Consider the following 23666-nt stretch of genomic DNA (forward strand, 5'->3'; position numbering starts at 1 on the left):
GTGGTTATATTCAAGCTCTAGGCAAGTCCTTTGAATTATTTATACAGTTTCTTTCCTTATGACCCATTCTTTCATTTTACTATGTGCATTGACAGGACCTTGACCTACTCTTCTATTTCATGATACTTAGTTTTCACAGGTTTGGTTCACTCATAAGGCTTTTGGAAAATGGGTTTGCTGCTTTACCACTTTGTCAAAGCTCACATTGTTGTTCCTAGGTGCTTTGTTTTTTGAAATGATTTGCCTTTTGTACCCTGACAAAATTCAGTATTTTTCCCCAGACCTTGACCCTGATTTTCAAATTTTAATTTAAAGCTGTGCAGAAAAACCTGGAAAATATTTTTGGTGCCCCTCTGTTTGTAGAGTGTGACTAATCAGGCAACTCTAGTTGCAAATTAATTCCCAGAGTGACTGAAGCTTTGATCAAATCAATGCACATAAAACTCAGGTCCACTCCACAGCAGCACCAATAATTATAATCCATGCATTTGTACACTTTCAATATTTTTGTGCAACATTTCTTTTTTCTTTGATAAAAATATCCTATGTTAAGTAAGATTTTTCTTATATTTTAACAGATCTTTTACCAGCACTGGAGTTAGAATTCAGAGCTTTAGGCTTACTAGTCAGATGTTTTATCCCCTTGAGCCATGTTCCCACATCTTAATAACATTTTAGTTTGAAATATTAACCTCATTTTCCCCCACTGGCTAGAAAATATACTTTTCTGTGTCACATTTATATCTAGCAATATAATATTACATTTGGAATGGTAAGTAGACATGCATTTTTGTTTGTTTTGGTGCCAGTCCTGGGCTTGAACTCAGGGCTTGAATGTGGTCCCTGAGATTTTTTGTTCAAGGCTAGAGCTCTACCACTTGAGCTACAGCTTCACTTCCAGATTGCTGATAGTTAATTGAAGATCAGCCTCTAATGAACTTTTTTGCTTGTACTGGCTTTGAACCTCAATCCTCAAGTCTCACCATTTTAGGTAGCTAGGATTGTAGGTGTGAGCCATTGACACCTAGTATAAAAATGTTTTCTTTATCATGAACTAACCCTTAGATAAATTTGGTAAGCATGGAAAACTAATATCAAGGATGTATCTCATATTCTCTCATTTTGATGAAGCAGTAGGATACAGCCTAGAACTTGTATATTGTCGCACTTAATGCTTTAAAAGTTTTATAATGTAAGCTGGGTGCCTGTGGCTCACACCTCTACTCCTAGCTACTCAGGAGATTGAGATCTGAGGGTCACAGTTCAAAGCCAGCTTGTGCAGAAAAGTTCATAAGACTCTTATCTCAAAAAAAAAACTACCAGAAAACCAGAAGTGGTACTGTAGCTCACATAGTAGAGCATTTGCCTTGAGCCGAAGAGCTGAGGGATAGTGCCCAGGCCTAGAATTCAAGCCCCACGACTGACAAAAAACAAAGTTTTCTAATGTAAATGTCACTGGCTGCTGATGAATATTATAAAAGCATCGCTCTTTTCTATGCTGTATGTGGTTATCTGTTTAGCTGTGACAAGGGTGTATGTTTAAGCAGCACAAACATTCCATATTTTTCTCCCTGACTATGAATTTATACATTTTATTTGACAAATGGTATAAGAAATAATGCCAGATATGAGTCCATAATGAAGTATAAAAACCTTAACTATTTTTGTTTTTTTGAAGTATCTTTAAATGATGCAGCAGTCTAACCTGGATAAGATTGTGGGAAAGTTTCCATTCATACAAGCATGAGTTCCCAGGGGTCTCTTTGCCTGACTCTTTCCTGCCTCCTCCACTCTGAAAAAAAGTGCAAAGTACATTCAAAATTGCCAAGTGGCTAACACTCTAGATACTGGTTTCAAATAATGAGAGATATAGATGAACACATCAGTTTTCTTTTCTCTTATTGGAATGTCTGCACATTCAATTAGTTTTTATTGTTTTCTTTTCTTGCCTTGTGAGAGTCATCACTCCCCTTAGTTGTGTAAGATAGAAACTGAAAATCACTTCTCAGTTATGCAACTAGACCACAGAATGTCTTATGATTTGCATACACATGCTTCTTTGCTCAGATCCTTCTTGGCTTGTACTGCACTATGGTTTTGATTAATCAACCAATGCAAGTCTTGTCCCTAATAGCTCGTATTAAAAATGTTCAATTCCAACCCCTATGCAATTAATATTATGTAATCTTTTCCTGAATTATATATAATTTAAAAATTGTGAATGTATTATTTTGTCTTGGTGCTGTAAATAATTAAAACAACATTTGTTTATAGTAGCTTAGAAGAGGATGTTTATAGCCAGGTGCCCGTGGTTCATGCCTGTAATCCAAACTACTCTGAAGGCTGAGATCTGAGGATCACAGTTCAAAGGCAGCCCAGGCAGGAAACTCTGTGAGACTTATCTCCAATAAACTACAGAAGTGGCTCTGTAGCTCAAGTGGTAGAGTGCTAGCATTGAGAAAAAAAGCTCAGGGACAATACCCAGGCCCTGACTTGTTTCTGTCTGGGTTGCTCAGACTCTCATCTCTCCTTTGGTCCAATGTGACGGAGTCCTCATGACTCTTATTGTATCATTTGGAAATGTCAGTTCACAGCTCCTAACATATATACAAAAGGAAAAAGAAGTTAGCAAGGATGTGTAGGCATGGGAAAGAGTGAAATCCTACAAGGATGTAAGAAAGTATAGAGAATCTCTGTATTCAAAAAGGAAACAGCTAGAAAACCAAACCCAATAAATCAAGATTTAAAGGGCAAGGGGAATAACAAGATACAGATACAAATGGAATTCTTTTCATACTTCTTTTAAGTTAGGCATACAAATCTAACACAAGCTAGACTCTTCAGTGCTTACTAGATATTGGTCAATTCTAAGTTAAAAAGAATATTATCTAGACTACTATCTCAAAACTTGCAATTGGAAAAGTACTATTAATTCCCACTTCTTGAGTGAAGAGTTCTGAGATATAACCATTTAAGGAATAGAGGGAATGGATGGAAAGCCAGAATTTATGCTTTTCAAATCCAAAGAACACTGATGGCTAGTACAGAATTATAATCAATACTAGACAGGGCCTGTAAACTAGTGCAAGAAAGAATAATACTCTGGAACACCACGAGGTGTAGGTATTAGTAAAGGACTCCATTATCACAGATATTCTCAGGCAGGAGGATCCAACTGTTCATAGACAGAAATAAATGAAGTATAAACAACCAATATTCAGAGAACACAGAAAAAAGCAGGAAATAAAACTCTTAAATAAATGAATATAATATTAAAAGAGCAGGGCTTAACTACAACCCAGTTTTCTCTGATAGTGAGCTCTATGGATTTGTCTTGGATTACATACTTTTGCTAAAGAGGCTCAGGAACAAGTGACAGAATGGTAACGTAGGTCAAAGAGGATCAGAGACAGAGAGCGAGGAAGAATGTGAGAGAGAGACAGAGAGACAGAGAGATAGAAGGAAAAGAAGGAGTAAAGAATGGAAACATATGTAAATCTACAAACAATATGTATCATTCTCAATTTCATTAGATGTCTAAAATGCATTCTTAGTGCCTTCACAATGACCCTCCCATAAATGCTTTCATTCTAAGGGAAGATTCTGGAGTAGGAAGGTTAAGTCAACAAGCGTTTAGTGCTAGCACAAGGAGTAACCTCTTGGTTACCCCCTTCCCCAATACACACATACACAACCTTTGCCATTTCTGCTATGCAAAGCTGCTTGGCATAACCTAAAGAGTAATCTCTCTTAGTAGGGATGCAAACACAGATTGCAGGGTTGAGATGTTCAAAAGACAGAGAAAGCTCTTCTGAGGGTGGGGCAGGGAAGGAATGAACAGTGCTCTTAGGTAAAGCCGAGTCAACGGATCACAAAAGTGATAGGTGATTCTGAAGTTTGGAAGTGCAATGAAAGGTGAAGTTGTGGTGATAGTCACTTAGTCCCTTTTGTTCTTTCAAAAAGAATGAGACTGTGTAGAGTTGAAGAAAGGGAGAAAGGATGGTTGGGCAGGGCAGGAGACGGGAGAAAACACTTTCACATGTGTCATCCCTGAAGAACAAGGAAATAGGTCTGTAGAAATGGATCACTGTAGACTTCTAGCTACTTATAGGCATGATTGCTATTCAGTTTCCCTTTAACACTTATGCAGGGCTTAGAAGTAGGTACTTTTATAGGCATTCAATGCCTGGCACATCTACACACTAGTAATGAATGCATGAGCTTGGACTGACAATTTTAACTCCCTTAAATGTTATCACCCAGGTTACAATAAATATAGCTCCATCAGCATCTACAAGTTTATACATACATAGAGAACCTCTGCCTTGGAAAACCGTGGACACATTGAGTGGGGAGAGCCTCCATCTGTGTGCCGATCAGACTCAAATGTTCCAACTCTGGCAGGACCCAACAAGGAGATAGTTGCCCAGACCCTGGAAGTTTCAAGTTGCCTGCTGTTTTCCTCTTTTCTTTTCTAGACAGCTGTCAGGGCTGATAAAACCTGTCATGTCTTCCTAGGCTGTGCTGCCATTTAATAGTAAAAAAGACATCTCCCTAGGAAGCACAGTCAAGAGGCATAACGTTTCTGGAGATGGATGGGTGGACAGAGTCTTTGCTGCATGTCTCTTTACAACTTAAATGTTGATCCTTCCCTGGAAGCTACTTCTTCAGGCAAGTTTGGGATGTTTGAGGGATATTGTGCCACTTACCAGATGGAGAGATTTTTTTAAAAAGCCAGGAGGGCAAATGTGGAGATAGAAGGAAGTACGTTAGTAAGATCTAACAGCAAGGCAGTTCAGAATGTCCCAGCATGTTAAGTTTCTAGGCATGTCACAAGAGGAGCTTCATTTCCTTTCAAATGTCAAAAATAATAGTAATTTTAAAAGCAGTTTGAAGGACAGAGTCAATGGCTGCTAGGAGTCAGGTCCCTGATAAATAACAGAGTAAAAACAAATGATTAGATAATACTGTGGATGAACTTTTTCTTTTTCTTTTTTTCATAATTTAGCTTTGGAATGAGAAAAGAAGATCTTGTTTATCAAAAGTTATGCAAATCTGTTTTATAAGTATTTATTACTCCAGGAGAAGAAGGCCTAACAAATACATGCTTTTTCAATGAGCTATTACAGGAAGCACCTAATACAAAAGAAGAGTATGTTTCAGTAATAGGATAGGTTCAAATGTCAATAACGTTTTCAAGATCCTGTGTGGAGAATCCCTAAAGTAGTATGAAAGCTTCTAAAAAAATGAAAATAGAAATTCCATGTGATCCAGCTGTACCACTGCTGGGTACATGCAACAGAGAATCAAAGTCAGCTTGCTAGAGAGGTACCTCACAGCCACTGTATCTCAGCACTGCTTACAATAGCCAACCTTTTCAATCAACCTAGGTAACTCTCAAGTAAGAAAATGTGGTACCTATAAACAGTGATGTTTTATTAAGTCACAAAGAATAATGATATTATGTTATTGCTTGTTTTGGGAAAGTGGATGGAACTGGAGATATCATGATAAATAAAAGGAGCTAATGCTACAAAAATGAATATCATCATTTGTAGACGATATGGGGAAACAAAACAAAACAAGGTCATGAAAGCAAAAGGGAAATCCTAGCAAGGAAAAAGAAGAGAGAAAAAAAGATACAAGAAAGAATAATAAAGAATGATAAAAGGTGAATATAATCAACATATGCATATTTAAAAATGTCACAATGCAACCTCTTACTATGTAAAATTCAATATACCAATATAAAGGTCCTCACAAAGCAAATGCAAGAAATCAATAGTGATGAATAAAAATTAATTTACAAATGTTGGACTGTGTATTAACCCAATAAATATAAAAAATTTTGTCAATGTGTTTACATTAGAGTTAGCTTTAATAACAGCAGATGTTTTCTAATAATAAAATTTATCTAAATAGATCTTCTAGCATTTTATATTAATCTGTAGGCTTGCTTTAAATATTGTGAACTCTTTGAAAAATCTTAGCTTTTATCACAGCAATCTGTCATGTTCCATCTTTGATTCAAATGAAATGTTTTTATTGTAAGTCCAGGAAAATTTAATTTTCTCCTACTCAACTCCCAGTAAAAAGACTTTGTGATTAAACAACAACAACAACAACAACAAAACTGTGCTTTTATAAAGCTACATATACATAAAAACTTTCTGATATCTCCTTTACTCAGAAATGAAATGATAAAATTAATTCTCTGTTTGATATTTGTGTTACTCACTGTGAATAAATATAGATAGAAAGACCTTTCCTTTAAGGCACTGAATTAATGAACATAATTCATTGACTGTGTGTGAAATCTGTCAGTTCGGAAGTGATCTTGGAAAAAGGACCTAGTGAGAGAAATAATTCATTTTAATTTCTTTTTACCAGATTTCAAAATTGGTAATAAGTATTTTCTATGGTAGAATTACAGCTGTTTTTTTGGGGGGATGGGTGAGTTTGTAAATTATTCTGTAATTCCATTCTTGGTTTTTTGGTAATTCTTTTTTTCTGGAATTCCATTCTTCTTTTTCCATTATTCTGTAGAATTATTCTTAATGATCATTTGAGTGAGGATTTTGTCCAGAAAACATAACTAGTAAAACTTCACACTTACACAATCCTCTTCTGTCTATTCACTCAATTTGTTTAGTCATCCTGGAATATTTTAATCATTTCTCTGGACCCAGAAAAAACAGTGGAACAATTCTACTTACAGGAGCAAATGAAGTTTGCATGCACAGTGTAGTGTTTTCTACAACATAGGGGAGTGATTATCAATAGCGGGACATAGTGTTGTTGATTTACCTAATTAGCCTGTGAGTTTACTTCATATGACACTATTTTGTACGTAGTAGTCAAGTTGAGATAGTCTGAGAAGTCATGTGGAGAACCATCCACATAGATCAGCTTTTTGGCTCATGAATGTAACAGGTTGGTTTTGGTCAAGAGTTTTAAGGGAATGCTTATTAAGGGTTATCTTTTACACTTCAGTAGCCCACACCCCAGTCAAAACCTTCCTTCCCACTCCCCAGACTTACTTACTCTATTGCTTAAATGTAGATGTCCTATCTGGGTTCAAATTCTTTCCTGTCTACCTCAGTAAATCTCTTAACCTCTCTGCTTTTCACTTCATTTTTAATTGGAATACAAAAATTGCTTAGCACATTGAGTCAGCGTGGAGCTAAAATGATGAAAAGATTCTAGTATCTTGTAAGTAGAAAAATATAGAAGTTATTTGAATGTTAATTGCTCTGATTGCTCTCTGCCTGTTTTATTTTCATACTTCTCTGGTCTACTTTGTACTTGAATTTGATGTCCTGTCTCTAGTACTATTTGTTAGGAAATGGAGAGACTTGGAAAAAATTATATTAAGTGAAATAAGCCAGGCCCAGAGAAACATAGGTCCCATGGTTTCCCTTATTTGCAATAACTCGTATATGTCTAAGACAAACAGAAACATTCAGACAAGTTGATGTTAGGCGAAATGAACCCCAAGTTAAGGACTCAAATCATTTTTCTTTTGCTATTAGATCTAACATATTTATAAGATGATTTCTTTGTTGCTTTATATGCCCCCCTCCCCCACGGTATAACCCCTGTTTTCACTGTATTTGATGTTGGTATAATTTGTGCAGGGGAAGAGAAAAAACAAATTGTTTAAATAGGGATAGAGGTGGCCCCATTGCAACAATGAGATGTACAAGACATTATGTTGAAAAACAAACTTTACAGCTTTGGGGGAGGGGATGGTAGGGGCGGGGACATGGGAAGGCAGGGATGATAAGGGGAAACAAAAGAAGAGGCAACAATGCTTTATAACTAATGTACTCATTTCCTTGCTCATGTAATTGTAACCCCTCTGTATGGTATTTTCACAATAAAAAAAACTTAATAAAAAATTAAAAAAATAAATAAAAATTTAAAAAAGATGTGGCCATTAGGAAGGGGACAAGTGATAAACAAAGTAACAATAAAAATTGTAAACAGATCTTAAGCACACACAAAAGAGGAATTTTTACTTCCTACCTGAAATATCATTAATATGAGAAAATTGGCATAAGTGTGCCTACTCAATTTATGGAAGGATATGTCATATCTAAAAATGAATTGAAATAAGAACAAAATCAGCCCTTTTCCTTTCCTTCCTTCAGTAACCATGTTTTTGAATTCTACTAGTTCCTGGATGTTGGGGGTAACCATCGAATTACAAGGGCTCCCTATCAGTTCAAGAGTTTGAGGGAGAGATGGATATATGTAGATGAAGAATCACCTGCAATAGGATGAAGAAGAAGAGAAGAGGAGAGTTCAAGTATGGGGAAGTTATAGGGTAACTTTGACTAAAAGTGATAAGTGAATTCTGTCTTTGTAGATAAGATTTTAGAGGGAAAGTACATGGAAAAAAGCTGAACATGATATATTTTTGAAAAATGAAAAAGTTTCAGAATTATGAACAATACAACATATTTAGAAATGGCAGTAGAACTATGAAGTATATGAATCAGATCCAAACCTTTGCTTTTGTGTGCAAGTCTTCATAGTAACTGAACTGTGTAGATTTTTACTAGTTCCTTTGGATTTTCCTAACTTAGAGAAGCAGGATGACATTCAGGTGATTAATCAGAATAGTTTTTAAAGAGAATGGCAGAAAGAATCAAATGCATTTTAAAAATACAGAGAACAGATATGGCATGGAAAGGGTGATTTGGCCTAGACTACATGTGTTGTTGAAAAGATGGGCTTAGAAAAAATTATACTAAGTGAAGTAAGCCAGACCCAAAGAAGCAGAGGCTGCATGCTTTCCTTCATTTATAATAACTAGAATGTGCCTGTAATCTAGAAGTAAACCGAATGGGTAATAAAAGATAAATAATTACACATGGAAATGATTAAATGGTCATCTAATCATACATACAGTGAGAACAAAGGAGGATATTCTTAGGAGAGGATCACAAGGGCTCAATAACTATGTGCATGAGATCATATAAAAAATCATGTTTATTGAAACAAACTGCATGAAATGGAAGAAAGAGGGTTTTGTTTATTTTACTCTTTTTTTCTTTTGTTCTTTCCTTTTTTTCTTTGGTATACTCCTTTCTGTGCCTGTTTTTGATTTCTGTACCTTTTGTCTTGTATATAAGTTTATATGATTTGGGGAGGGGAAGAAGAAACTCAGAAATGGTGGGACAAAGGGTGGGCCAATTCAGCAGTAAAACCCACTAGACACTCTGTTGGAAATGAACTTTACGGGGAGGGAAGTTGGGATGGTAACAACTGGGAGAGAATGAGAGAGGTGACAATATTCAAAATGAAATGCACTCATCACCTGACTCAACTGTAACCCCACTGTATATCACCTTTACAATAAATAAAGAAGTTGAAATAAATTTACTGTACGTGAGATGAATGCCAGAGAAGTAAGAGAGAAGATCTTTTCACAAAGGGGAAGATGTGTTTTATCAGCTGATGCAATTCTTGTCCTCCAATGTTTTCTATACCCATCTTCTTCAGTTTTTTAATGTTTTTTTTTTCTTGGGTCCGGTCATGGGGCTTGACCTCTGGGCCTGGGCGCTGTCCCTCAGCTTTCAGCTCAAGGCTAGCGCACTACCACTTGAGCCACAGCAACCCTTCTGGCTTTTTTTTTTTTTCTGCTTATGTGGTGCTGAGGAATAGAACCCAGGGCTTCATGCATGCAAGGCAAGTGCTCTACTACTGAGCCATGTTCCCAGCCCAGTTTTTGAATGTTTTGAGTAGAATTTTTACCTTAGTACAAAATTCAGTATTAGAGTGGAAGAGATAGGATAGGATTTATAACTTAAATTTGGTAATCATTTTGGTTACCTAAAAATTACTTACTCTAACTTACTTGAGAGAAGTATTAGAGCAGGTTTAAAAATGCTTTAAATAATTAAGATTCATGTATTTAAAAAATATTTTACACTATTTGGAAAAAAAAAACCAGTTGGCTTTGGGAAAGCTTCTTCTATCTCTGACCCTCTTATCTTGTAAAACATGATGCTTAATATTTTTTTCTTGCATATCATTCTTGTACTTAAGGGGACTCTGTTAACCTAAATGAATATGACAAATGGATTTAGCAGATGAACAGATGCATTTAAAATTCAACAGATGGGTTTCCATTTTCTTAGGTGAGGTGATCTATATCCATTTTATCAAATTACAAGGATGATAGAATATGAAGTTCAAACAATATTCAGAAATAAATATCACTGGCTTCACCCCATTAATTAAATGAAACTTAATGTCTGTTCAAGTGGAAATATATATGTGCCATACTTGAAAATGTTTCCATTATTGATAAGAATTGTCTTAAATATGAGAAGCACTGGATATTGTCAAAATATCTTGTAACATTCTGTAAGCATGTGACCATTATTGAGTTAGGACAGAAATAATAAACAAAATAAAATCAATATTTCCTTAAAGTGACAGAGATAGGACTGACACAGGTGTTATAAATTATACTTTTTACTGTTAAGTATTCTTATTACCTTTTCCCAGAATGATTAGTTCTAGTAGAAAGGATTATAGTAGTTCATAGAGAAAAGAACACTATCTATGGAATCCTGCCTAAGTACTAAAATGTCAATTCTTAATACTATTTTCTTCCCCTGATATTGCTTGCCCTATTAGTCTGAACAGGTTTCATCCTATGCTTAAATAATAATACAATACTAATTAGAATGCTTGAAATGAAGCTTTATGTGTATATAAAGATATATGATCATATATATATATGATAGAGTTTTAGGCTGAAAATGCTCAAATTTGCTTCCCAATTTCCTCTTATTTTTGAGGTATTTATAGTGTACATCTAAGGTAGTATTAATGTTTGATGAGTACAATTTTAACATCCAAAACTCAATTCCAAAGTTAAGCCAAGATTTGTCAAAATGTGAAGCTCAAATATTTGACACAGTAAGATTTCCTCAATGTTCATGGCTAATTTAGTATACAAACATTTGTGGTGTGAAAAGTATAATTTTACAGCTCCATGGGATGGAGTCTATTTTCCATTAGAGGATTTTCCAACACTTAATCAACAGGAAGACAGGATGATGTAATGTTGCTAACTCAAAATAGCTATAGACATCAGAAATATAAGTGATTAGGGAATGAATTCTTCAACACAAGTTTTAGGTTCAGATTATGGAGAATTTTCTGGTCATTCAGCATCTTCTACATTTTTTGTGTGTAATAAGAAATTAGAATATTTTGGATCAGTAGCCTGTTCTTTTCTAGACAGATCTATCACTTGACATTTTGTAGCTCTGGATGCCCATGAGTGTGTTTGTATTTTCAGCTTAGTGCTAATTTTCAAAAAGAACTTGATGATGACAAAGAACTTGCCTACTCCAAAAAAAAAAAAAGAACCACTAATCGAGAAATAAAAACCTTGTAATTTTTAGTCTAGTCCTTTTTGAGAATTGAGCATAATTGTTGAAGTAAGAGAAACCTGACTTTTTAAGTAAGGAACAAAGAGATCTGAAGTTTCACACACTCACAATCACTGCCTACTAGCATATGCCAGAATGTGGTAAGAAAAGAATATCTATACGTAACTCACAAAATCAAGTTTGTATAGCTGGCCTCAGTTAGCTAATATCTGTATTTCCAGTTCCCAAATAGAATTATATGAAAGTTTATTTTAAGTCCTTTTTCAGGAAAAAGATATATATGATGTTTACATAGTTTAAGTACTTATATCAAGTTTTAATAATTAGTCACTCATGTCATTTCTTATCCGGAAGTTGCAATTAATATAAATCATGGAACCCAGATATATTCCAAGACACTAAATGTAACTGAACTATTTAACTAACCTTTGACAGGAGAAGGTCAACTTCTGCCCAAATATATGCACATATATAATTTATTCATTTATAGATATTACAACTTACACTAATTCTTAATGCTTCACTCTAACAAAATTCAAACTAAAAGTAATCACATTGAATTTTGGTTTTTATTATCAGTCTTCTTCCTAAATTATAATGCCACAATGAAAAATACATTACAAAAAGCATAAATATGTTTTAAAAGACATTGAATTTTGTTTTTAATGTTGTAAGTAAATTTCTCCTTGTAAAGTGATCCTATTTCACATATGTCTCCAGATTCCATTATTACAACAAAGATAAGCTAAGTGGTCACATATTTGATATAATTGGAGATCTGATGATAGCGAAAGGCTCAACCCTCAAATAAGTAGCCCATCTGTCTTTCTGAGTTCTAAAATTGAATTATGTCAGACCTATCTTGTACTTACACTCATCATGTTTCAAAAATCACTTTTAAAATGCAATTAACACAGAAAGGAATTTGGAGGTACTATCATTACCTATTTTTTATATTAGAATTAACTAAAATCTTGAAAAAAATAGAATATTAAAAATTCTGTCAACTTCTAGAAAACAAAGACCATTAGAAATGTGATGAACACAACCAATTGGGTAACTTTCCAGAGGATTGATAATTCTGAATGAAAATGACCATGGTTTCCCTTATTTGCAATAACTATATATATATATGTATATGTCTGAGACAAGCAGAAAAGGTCAGATAAGTTGATATTAGTTGAAATGAACCTCAAGATAAGTATTCAAATGTTTTTTCTTTCTTGTGATTGTTTCTAAAATATTTATAAGATGATTTCTTTGTTAGTTTGTATGTCTGTCCCCCATGGTATAACCCCTGCTTTCATTGCATTTGATGTTGGTATAATTTGTGGAGGAAGGCAAAAACAAACCGTTTAAATAGGGATACAGGTGACCCATTGCAATAATGAGATGTACAAGTGGTTATGTCGAAAACGAACTTTACAACTTTGGTGGGGGACGGGTGGAGGTTGGGAAGGGAAAACAAAGGAGGAGGCAACAATGCTTGATAAGAAATGTGCTCATTACCTTGCCCATGTAATTGCAAACCTCTATATGGTATTTTCAAAATAAAAAATTAAAATAATAAAAAATGAAAATGTTACATGCTTTAGCTCTCATTCACCAAACATTCAAAGAATTATAGACCTTTACAGATCAGATGGATCCAAATAGTTGAGAGAATTATAATCTTTATATTGCTGGAATTGATAAATACAAGTCCAAACTATTGTCCCCTGAAAAAAGTATATTATGTTAAGGCACTATTTGAATCAGTTTATTGGTGCCTAAAAGCTAAGACCAAATGTCAGTGCCATATGAAAATAAGCATTTACTTCCTATGTGTCTTCAGACCAGTTGGAACTATTGGGGTAATATCACTTCTGTTCATTTCACACGTGTGTCATTTGGAGGGGAACAGGATGGGAAATTTAGACTCAGCATGTCTACTGTAGTCAACCTAAATCAGGTACCACACAGTCAGATGGATCTCAAATCTGTCCTTCTTTGGATCTACTACAGTGCATCCACAGGCCAGCCGGCACATCTCACAGCAATGGGAGCTGTGGAACACATGGAAAAAGTGATGCTTGTTGACCCTTAACGTTGAGACTGGCTTACTGTCACCCTAATCATGGCAACCTGCATTCTACTGACTGAATCCAACTAGGCTGGTCCCAGATTCCAAAGCACTGGCCTGCATACTTAAGCACGTTGACCAAAGAAAGTCACCTAATCATTCCCAACCTTACTGCTCTAGGGAAGCAAACTCCAATGAGGCTGTGAGTCAGAAGTAGGAGAAGAAATGAATATTTTTGAATATTAGTGCACCACCCGCAAAGCACCTTTGCAAGCATTCCCACAAAAAATAATTGTGAACTTAGCAACCAAACCAAGCTGAACAAACACTTCCAAAAAGTCTTTAAATGGTCTTTTTTTGGTATCCACAAAGCAATACTATTTATATAATTCACAAACCTTCGGGTGGCCAACAGATATGATGTGTTCCTACCAAAATAGTTCTTCCTCTAGAGTAAAACATACCTGTGAGCTATATAAGAAAACAAAACTGAGCTATGTGAAAAACAATGAGCCCTGGGCAATATTATGATTCACTGGACACAGGATGAGATCAAGAATGTTGGTGCAGAGGTTAAGTTGAGCAACAGTTCCTGATACAGGACTGAAGATCATGGGTAGTCTATGATACAGTGTCTTTGGATCATGACAAGCAAAATTACTGGCTTTTCTAGAAAGTTCAATCCGCTGAATGTTACGGACTGTATGCCATTACATGACTAATCTTCCCATATTTAATTATTAAAACATTATGCTGTATTAATAAAACAATTGGAAGGATAAATTACAGGGCCTTGTGCTGACAGAGACTGGCTAGAGCCTCATCTGTTTTCTCTTCACCTGGGAAATAGCTATCCCATGGCGACCTCTGCAATTATGGGTGACCATAGTGTGTTTTGGCTTTTGAATGTGGGTAGTAAAGATGTGTGGCACATCAGGAAATGGTTCTTAAAAATTTCCTCTTCAAGACACTCTTTCTTTCTTAAACTTGGTGGCTACATCTGGTTAATTAATTTTTTAATACTTTCATTTCTTTCAATGAACAAATAATCTAATACATAGTTCTGTAGAACTTTATGATTTTGGTGATTGTTCTGAATCTGCTGGTTATTACTAGCAAAACAAAACTATATTTTCTGTAAAGCTGAGATATATTACTGATGATATACAATGTCTCTCAGAACTCAATCACTGGAAAGGGAGACACAATGGCTATTTCTCTTACAATGGCCTCTGTGCTAAACAAATGTAGTGTCCTAAGGGTCTTGAAATTTTTTTCCCCCACCTTCCCCACTGAAATTGTAAAGTTCAATTTCAACATACTGTCTTATATGCCTTATTGTTACAATGGGTCAACCTGTATCCTTGTTTCAGCACTTTAATTTCCCTTCCCTACCCAAATTAGAAAAATGTATATACAAAATTCTTAAGGAAAAATATTACACAACACTTACATTTATTATTCTATTTATCTTTTAAATTGACTGATGATTTTCTAATTGCTGATACAATATTAAGTTGTCTACAATGTACTAGGTGAGTAAAGTAATCTTGCTAACTATTTTTAATTAAGTACAGTAAGTGATTTGTCTGCATAGCTCAAAATTCTAAGTAGAAATGACAGCCTAATGATTTCTTCTTTCCCAGAGAAGGGTTGAACTCAGTGAATTGTCCAATCCATTGACAGGGTGATGAGTATGGGTGTAGAATTATTCTTTCAGCAACTTTTTCTGGATTCTATGTAATGCTTGCCAGATTCAAGTATTAAGTTCCTTAGTACCTGGGTACTGACGAGTCATGCCCATAATCTTAGAAATTCAGTAAGACAATATCAGGATGATTTGCATAAGCCCATCTCAATAGAGAAAAATGATCATAGAAGTATACGTCTGTGATCCCAGATAAGCAGAAGGTTAAGCTCAGGAACATCCAGTTTCAGGAAAACACTGGGCAAAACAGTGAAATAGAACTCACTTCATCTGAGAAAGCTGAGTGTTGTGATACATGCCTGCCATCTACACTTTTTAACTCCTATGGAAAATGGAAGATCATGTTTCCAGACATGCCTGGACACAAAGAAAAATTATATTTCTAAAACATTAGAGCATTGGGGTTTTTTTGCCTTTTACTATCATTCACACAGTAAGTCTAAAGAAAGATATTCTTAGGAGAGGATCACAAGGGCTCAATAGCTATGTGCATGTGATCACATAAAATGATGGTTATTGAAGTGACTTCAAGAAATGGAAACAAAAGCTTTTTTTTAAATTTTTACTTTTTGTGGTTTTCTTTTTATTGTATTTTCCCTTTTGTCACTGTTTTTGACATCTGTACCTTTGTCTTATATGTAAGTTTATCTGATTTGGGAAGAGAAAGGGAAGCACAGAAATGGTAGGACAAAGGATATTCACTAGACACTATATTGGAAATGAACTGAAAAACTCGTGGGGGAAGGAGGGTCTGGAGGGAAAAAGTTGGGATAAAATGAAGAAGGAATAACACATACAACCGTACCCCTCTGTGTATCACCATTAAAGTAAAAAAAGGAATGAGAGGAACAATAAAAGCTCTCAAGCAGTAGAGTGCCTTTATAGCAAAATCCTGAGATCAGACCTCAATATTGCCAATTAATTAATTATATATTCTATGTCCTATTAATTTAACCCTGTTATGCATCTCTATCTTCTATAATGGATAGATTTACTATAATTATAATTTTTATTTTTATTTTCATTTTTATTTTCACTGCTAGTATTAGGGCTAGAACTCACTCACTGCCCGGTAGACTGACACTATTCTACTTGAGACACATCTTTATGTCCAGCTTTTTGGTTGTTCGAGAAAAGAGTCACATGGCCTTTCCTACTTGGGCTGGCTTTGCATTGTCATCTTCATATCTCAGCCTCCTGAGTATTTATAATTAGTGAGCCAATGCACCTGGTGAAATTAGATGAATACATTGTTTTTACAATCTATCAAAGTAAACATAAAGATACATACAGGTAAATTTAAGTCTATTAACTTAATATAATTTACCAAATATCTCCTCCTATACTCTTTTCCATATTGTTGGGTAGTTGTGAAGATGTAAGAATTTGGTTAAATTATTATATTTACCTTACTCTTTTTGAACTTACAAATATGATTTCAATTATCCTCAGACAGAAGAATTATTTTTGGTCATTTTCATCAGATTCTAAACTATATCATTCCATATACTTAAATCAAAATCTACTTTTATGAACAATATATAATGAGCCAATTATAGGAAATAAGTACATAATTGGATCACTACATAATGCTAGAAAGAATAACTCAATGTGCTTGACACTTTTTCATAATGTCTAGTGACTAGGAAGAATAAAATTAATCCATAACTAGCACTGAAGAAATGGTCACAAGCAGTATCCTATCCCTATAAGAAAATTAGAGTAAGAATAATAGTTACATATATTGAAGGTCTGCACTTTTAATGCCATTTCACTATCTCTAACAACTATCTCTTGTTATAAGGTATGGAGTATAATACCTCACATATAGACAGAACTTTGAGACAACAAATAACTGTTTCAAGTTTACAGGTAGCAAATTGTTCAGCTAGGATTCAATGCCAATTTCTGTTCTTTTTCTCCTATGACACAGAGAATGTCTGACAAAAATGTTGTGGAGATCGATTGGCCAAAATGCCTGGCTGGGGCAGCACTGATGTTTATTTGAATCTATGTAGACCTCTTTCATAAAACCATGTGCAAAGTATATTTTTCTTTTAAAAAGCTTCAATTATCATATATTGTGAGTTTAAGTCAAACAGGCATATATAAAGTGACCTGCATTTCCCTGTATAAACATTTAGATTTTTGATTTCATGTCTAAGTTTACTCATCTAGCTGCTACCCTAAGTAGTTGCAGGCCTAGGGCAAGGATCAGGAAAATCCAGCTCTCACCAGTAAGTTCTTTATTAGCCATTCGCAGGAACTAGCAAGGTAGGCAGAGAACTGGGTTAAAGGCATAAACAGCTTTAACTTGCCTTTTTAGTACTTGTAATTCCACACTTAAAAAAGAAAAGATGTGGACTGGGAAGTTGGCTCAGTGGTAGAGCGATTGCCTTGCATGCATGAGGCCCTGGGTTCCATTCCTCAGCACCACATAAGCAAAAAAGAAAAAAAGCCGGAAGTGGCACTGTGGCTCAAGTGGTACAGCGCTAGCCTTGAGCTGAAGAGCTGAGAGACAGCACCCAAGCCCAGAGTTCAGGCCCCAAGACCAGAACAAGAAAAAAAAAGAAAAGAAAAGATGTTCAAGAGAATTTTATCCAATTCCCCTACGTCAGGGATAATTTTTTTAAGCACAATATTTGCTCAAAACAATAGATCTAAATTTGCTCTACTGATCGTAAAATTGTCCATTTGAAATACAGGCTATCTGTACATTGCTATAACATCTTACTTTTTATGTAAATGACTTCTTTTCCTGAACGTGCTGTTTCATGATTAGTGAGAATTGTTGGGAGCTAGGAACAAGAACCACAACAGGTTTATGTAGGACGAATGGCTTGATTGGTAAGGTGTGCATTGGTATGATTTTATGTTTATCACAGTTCTTAGCTTTTGTTTTCCCACATATGAATCATCAATCTCTTTGGGGGAAAGATTTTTAGTGCTTAATTCTTAGGAAACAACCTCACTTGGAAACTTGAGATAACATGAAAGGACCACTTGTGCAAAAACTGGATTATTGTCGGATGTTCCATTCTGTGAAGAAGGGATATGTAACTGTGATGAAAAAATTGCCTGGTTAACCACTGAGAGAATCAGTATAAACCTTTAATAAACTTGCATTCTGTGAGGTGAAAGTTTGGTGAAATGATCAAATTAATAACAACCAAAAAACATATTAACATTTTCTTTTCCAGAGAGATTTGGGTTGATAGCAATATATTTTTTCTTTATTTTTGCAAACACTCCACTCCCTCCCCCCCCCCACACATGCAAAACAATGAATGTAGCTTTGAGGATGAATTACAAATTATGTCAAATCTAGCAACTGGCAAGCAATTCTATGCTCTGGGGATGGTAAAATAAACTTTGAATATTCTTGTCATAGCTTTTTCCATATTTAAAGCCTTATATCAAACTCCACATCCATGGAAAGGAAGAAAATGCATTCTATCTTTGACTAAAACCCATTAATAAAGCAACCGACACAATGGAAATTTTTTACAAAACCATTTTATATTCATAAGAAACATAAAAACTGGGGAAAAAAATCTCACAGAAAGCAAACCCAAAGTGAGAAGTTGATACTGCGTTTTAAACAGATTTTAGTAGAACTCACTGACAATGCTGCTCATTTTTCTCCTCCTGTGATATACACAGGGGAAATATTGAGCGGAACCACAGCCTCACCCAAAATTGTTAGTCAATGTCAGCCCCACAGCGCTGACAAAAGCACACGAATAAAAGACTGAGTAATTATCTTTTCGTGTTAATGGCTCTTTATTTGTGTTTTTCTATGCTCCTGTTTGTTAGCAGTAATTGCCTCTCCTCTCCTGTGTCTTTTTAATGAGACCCTTACAAATAGAACACTAACCACTGTAGGATTTATTCTCATTTGTCTCCCCTATGAAGAACAGTGGACAAATTCAAATTCCGTTCCATTTAAGGGGCAACCCAAACTCTGCATCCACCAAGCTAAGGAAAGACAAGGAACTAGGGCGTTTGGAAGGATGTTCGTGGCATCTGGAAATGGAAAAGTGAACATCTGCTTGTTGCTGTTTTTATTCAAATCTTTGTTTAGAGGGTTCATGGGAAGGGGCTGAGGGTTTAGCTCAGTGGAAGAGCGGCTGCCTGGCGAGTGCAAGGCCCTGAGTTCGGTCCTCAGCTCTGGGGTGGGGGGAAAGCTATAAAAGAGAGTTCATAGGTGCACATACTATGGGATTTTACAGAGCCGAATAATGGACATAGCTCCATGTACTGCCACATTCGGGATCCCGTCGCTCTAGTGCAGTACATTATTTTATTGTTATTACCAAGGTGATGTCAAGAGGGGTTATTCACGTAAGTCAGGTAAAGAGTAGCTATTTTTGGATACTGTCACCTCTTTCTTGCTCTCTCTCAGTTTTCTCCTCCAGTTACCACCTAAAAATTACATAGTTAATTTCCAACATAGTATCTAGTTAGCAGCCTTGCTGTCTAATGCATTATATTAAACTCTCTTAGTTGAGGAATCATCGGATCATTGCTACTTTTGCTTGCTCAGTACTTGGTATATATTTGGTATGCAATATTGACTATTTGCTATTAGATTCTGGACTAAGCAAATAGATATAACCTATAAAATGATTAGAACAGTCTTCAACTTTGCAATGCTGATTTGAAAGAAAACATCTGAAAGAAGAATTAATTTTATATTGAGTATTTCTATAACATAGAAAAACGATTTCCTTGTGATTTGGTGCATGTGCAGTAGATTTTGGTGGAAGGGATGTTGTCCTGATCACAAACTTTTTGGCTTAAAATAACAGGAAGTTATTCAGTACAGGTTCTGGAAGCCAGATAGTAGAAATCCCACTATCCACTTGGCCATCTGTGCTCTGAATGTTCTAAGAGCAATACTTCTTTCTTTTTTCCTAGCTATGCTGTTGCTGGCAACCTTGGCAAACCTGGCTTGTATAGTATTGCTTCAGTTTCTTTCTGTGACATGGTGTCTTCCCTTGGTATGTGTCTAGGAGCCTCTGAGGTCATTCTTATGAGAGTATCAGTCATTGGATTAAGAGGGAATTTAGTGGAGAATGTCTTTATGTCAATTAACCCACTTTTTTTGAGGAATTGAGGTTTGAAGTTGCTTCATGTGTGCTAATAGGTACTTTGTGATTTTAACCACTTATCCAGTTTTCTTCTTTTTTCTTCTTTTTGCTGTTATCTTCAAGAGTTATACAGAACGCTTTCAGTCCAACAGGTAAGCGTATGAATAAAATGTATCTTGACCAATGTCACCGCTTTTATCATTCATCTTCATCCACTCATCCGCTCAGTGATTTTGATTTAATTACATTTCAATAAATCTTTTATTTTGGGGGGCCTGAATTGGCTTGGACCTCCATCTTTCTGTACCCAATATTCTACATAGCTAGGGTGACTGGTATGCACAACCATGCTCAATTATTGGGTGATGTGGGGTCTTGCCAGTTTCAGTATTTTTGCCGCTGGCCTTGAATCATGATCTGCTGATCTCTGTCTCCCACATAGCTGAGTTTACAGGTATGAGACACTGTACTCAGCCTAAAACCCATTATCAAATGACATCCTATGAGATTCTTGGTAGACATGAATGTGATAGAACATTATTTAAGAACCATTGATTGAACTTGCATAGCTATTGATTGTGGGATCCTGGAAAATCTACCATTTATAGTTAAACATTAGTTTCCTCAAATATGAAAGGAGTACAATGACTTGAATATGTATTTCAGAAAGCTGTAATGCAGTTATACATGTATAAACATATATATACATACATACACACATAGGTGTGTGTTCTTTAGATTCCACTAAACATACATAACAAGCAAGTATCTCAAGTGAATACAATAGAAAATCTGAAATGATTATTTTTATGATATGATTCAGCATAGAACTATGTCAAAATACTAAGAAAAGTGATTTCTCATGATTTTACAAAACAATAAATATGCTGCGTGGGTACTGAATGCTCAAGAAATATTTAAGTGTATAAATCAAGTAGTTGCTTTCATGAATATTTTTTTTTAATCCATTGTTGTAGTAGAATCATATCAAATGTTTTGTACTATGAAGCCACATCATGACCACTGAAAAGCAGAAGGTATTTGGTATAGGGAGATGTATATCCAGCACTGCCTTATAGTTTTCTAGAGGGAGAGGCTTGAAGACAATGAACCCAGTAGAGGGTTGGACTTCATGGAGTGATTTTAGGGATTTTGCAGTTTCCTATGATCAAGTCTGTCATCAGAATTGGGCACTGAAGGCTTTCATGCTCCAAGCAGAATAGTCACCAAATAGATGAAAAAACAAACAAACAAACAGAGAATGCTTTTAGTTCCTCAGAAATGGAAGTAACAGCAGTAGTGACAATTTTGATGCCAAAACATTTGTGAAGCATTACTTTTGGGCACTGTCCTAGTCACTGATATTTTTACATTTTCTAGACTGTGAAAAGACTTGGTGACATTTTCCAGTAGTGAATAGTGAAACTTTGAGGGCAAGATGCTACCCAATCAGAAGTGAACACAAATTAAATAAGCGTAGGTTTCTTCTGTCATCCCCATTGATGGAACATGTTTTGGTGTTCATTATGAGTTAGGCACACTATAGGTTGGATTTTCTTTACAACCATGTATCCTTGTCCTTCTCCCTGCTGAAAAGGAAAATGGCACTGTCAAGTTAAAAGCATTCAAAATGCCAGAAAATCATGGGGCGTGGGAATGAAAGTAATATAAAATTATAAAACCTAGAGTAGGAATTAGAATTAACCAAATGTAAAAAATAAAAAAGTTGTTTGAACACATGCATTACATATTTGATTCAATATTCGACTCATGTGGTCTGGTTTAAGAAATTCACATGAGCATTGGGCTATTTTCTTAATCCTGATGGTTTTTTTATGCTCATTTTTTACCCTTTCAAAAAATAATAATTGGCAAAATCCATGATCAAATTAGGGTCAATTTTCAAAGTACCTACAAAGCTCAGAAAATGTTAGAAATCTTAGACCAAGTTTTAACTTGTACAAATGATCCTCCACATAGAAAAGTGAAATTTACTAGATGTGTCTTCTTATTTAAGTTGAAACATGTGAGTGTAAATTAACAGCACAACGTATATTTTTTTTAACAACTTACAATGGAATAGGTCACAACAGAGATACATTTTCCATGCCTGATTTAATTGCACTGGGGAAAGTAGTGTAGTCTGAAGTTGCCTGATGAACAGCAAAGAATGTGGAGATATGTACCATAAAAGGTGGGAAATGTTACCATAGATACAATAAGCAATTTGCAGTGTAAAGATATTTTGTGATAAGTCTTGCACCTTTTGCAATCACCCCCAATGAATGATCTAAGTAGTTTAAATTGATATTAATCCATTGTGTTGTTAATATTAATACTTCATTAATATTACCCATGCCAACAGCCACTTTTTCCTAGAAAACTATGAATGGATTACTGAGATATTATACTCTGTTACCAAGAGGGGAAGTAAAATATTAATAGTTTAATTTTATTCTTTATAGCAAATAAATGGAGTCTGTGTGTTTATTTGTATTTTGTGTATTTAATTACTTTAGTGATTTGGAGGGAAGAGAGGTTTGGTAGAGGCTCTTTGTAAAGTCTATGACACAGAAGCCATTAAGTAACTACTTGAATAATAAGAGAAAATAAGGAAAAGTTTTGAATTGAGAAATAGTTACATGAGAAGTGTTTGCCTTAGGCACTGTCTGAAGCCATAAGGATAAAGAAAGCATAGTGGTGTGCGTCAAGAAACTTAATCAAGAGAAAGAAAGGTAGGCAGAAGCAAAATACTCAGAATGAGTTTTTATCATAATAAATGACCAGGATGAGATGGAAGCTGAGATACAGAAATATAGGAAAAGCAATTGAAATGCATTTCCAGAGTGGCTGAATTACAAGATCAGGAAGTTGGTATTCTTTATTCTTTTTATTCTAGAACCAAACAACTAATAAAATAATAAATATAACATGTTGGAAAACTACTTTTGTCATATTTCACCAATGTGAATTTCATTGGGAAGAGAAGATAGATGAGAGGAAATTTCTAAAGATCCTGACCTAGAAATTCTGTGCTTTTGCACTGTGATTGAGATGTTTAAATGGAAATAGTATATTTAAGAGTGTGCTTTGGCTATTCTGTTTGAAAGATATTTCTGTTTTTCTTATTTAAGGATATGACAGAGTGAGAGAGAAAGAGAGAGAGAGATAGTCGGAGAGAGAGACAGACAGAGACAGAGAGAAAGAAAGAGACAGGGAGACAGAGCAATTCTAAAACTGTGAGTGACAATGAAAAGCATGGCCTATGCACAAGCTGTCTTTGAGAAGGGTGTACTGCTGTGACTTAAGTCGATGTAAGTTGTGGTGGGATGAGTCAACACCGCGTGGGCTGCTGGCTATGCTAGAATCCTGAAATTAGGGCACAC

Source organism: Dipodomys merriami, unplaced genomic scaffold (assembly GCF_024711535.1).
Source record: "Dipodomys merriami isolate MVZ:Mamm:240054 unplaced genomic scaffold, mDipMer1.0.p SCAF_1, whole genome shotgun sequence".
Classification (NCBI taxonomy): Eukaryota; Metazoa; Chordata; class Mammalia; order Rodentia; family Heteromyidae; genus Dipodomys; species Dipodomys merriami.